We start from the raw sequence: 1818 nt of genomic DNA on the forward strand, positions 1-1818 counted from the left end.
TAGCCAAGAATAAACAAATTTTAGTCTGAGAGTCAGACTGAAAACAGAAATATTTTGGGTTTAATTCCTATTCTTTCCTCAATTGACTACAATTAAATGGTGAGGAAACCAGTGCTCATGTGCTCACACCGCAAATATTCTTGCAATCCCTACTATTTCCAAATTAAAAGAGCTTTAAAGCCCAATCTAAGTGACCCTCAGTAAACTCCTTGAAGCCTCTCTTTCCTCAGTTTTAAGGTGGGCATAAAAGTACCTACCTTAGCAAAGGGTTATATAGCAAATGCTCTCTAAATGTTAGCCCCTTCCCTTCCCTTCCCTTCCCTTCCCTTCCCTTCCCTTCCCTTCCCTTCCCTTAGACAGTGTGAAAGATATGCTTACATTTCCCCAACCCCACTAATCGCTAAACTTCTAAAGCCAAAACCATGTCTTATTTACATAGATTCTGTTTGTATCTTTCTTCTCACCCCACCTCTACCTCATCACAATATCTAACACATAAACATTTGCTCAATAAATATTTGATAAATGCACACAAAGATGGCTTACAGCACCTGCCTGTAAGGACTTTAACAATTTATAGGAGAGATGCCAAAATTTCCCAAAGAAGCTGTGATATGCAACAAAGGAAGAACTGATGCTCATCAGTTTTCTTTTCCTCATCTCTGATGTTTACTAATTTATTCATGTAACAAACGTTTTTAAAGTGTCTATTTTTTTAAAATGCATATGCCATGTGGAAAGCACTGTAGTTGGAGTTATGGGGAGAGGAGGGAATAGTGCAGGGGAGCCTTTCCCTTCAAGTCTAAATGAAGAAAAGAGACATTTATCTGAATTAGAAGTCACCATTGACTATGATGATTACCATATAGAGAATCAACCCCAAATGCCAGAGCCATTCAAAAAAGGAGAGTGATGGTCTGTAAGGCAGCAGTGTGAGAGGACAAGCCTGTGGTTTTCCATGTCCTCATTGGAAACCTGACAAGGTGAAAGAAAGCTGTAAATACTTTGTCAAGCATAGACCCAGGGAAGCAGGGGCCAAATATGTTGGCTTTATTACTTTTATGGTTAATATATATTGTACCACAATACAAAGAAGACTAGAAGACATACACCACAATGCCAATAGGTATTAACTCAATGTGATCAGATTATAATTTTTTTCTAGATATGTATATCTTTTTTGTCTTTTTAACATTTGCTCATTTACCATAGGTTAACCATTGGTTCTATAATTAGAAGATAAAACCATTAGCCCTTTTTATGTATCTAATGTTTTTACATGCTACCAAATAATAATATAAATGAATATGGCATCTTTAATGCACTTTCCCTGTGCTTTTAAATATATAAAGTTTCCCATAGTTAAGTGGTATCCATTTCTTATTTCTCTTTTAATCATTTAAATTGTGTATTTTTAATGGGAAAAGGATCCCCTATTCAATGAATAATGCTGAGAACACTGGCTAACCATATGCAGAAGATCGAAATGATCCCTACCTTTCATACAGATCTTTCTGCTGTTGGGAAGTTTCTCTCAGCAGAGGCACTGTTACAGTGCTGGACTTAGCAGGGAAAGTCTGCAGCTCTACCCCAAGAGTCAGACAGTTTTGGTGCTTGTGAAAGATCTTGGAAAATAGGACTTCTTTTACCCTCATCTACCACTGCAGACACAACTGGGGCTTCTCCCACAGGAGTTTGGCATGGGTGTACCTATGGACAGCCTTTCTGGAACACTTCAGGGTGACTGCATCCCCACAGAAGGAGCACGCTCCAGGTTCAAGCTTACATGAGAGGTAGAGTCACAGTTCCTTTCTACTT

This window comes from Macaca nemestrina, chromosome 2 (assembly GCF_043159975.1).
Source record: "Macaca nemestrina isolate mMacNem1 chromosome 2, mMacNem.hap1, whole genome shotgun sequence".
NCBI lineage: Eukaryota > Metazoa > Chordata > Mammalia > Primates > Cercopithecidae > Macaca > Macaca nemestrina.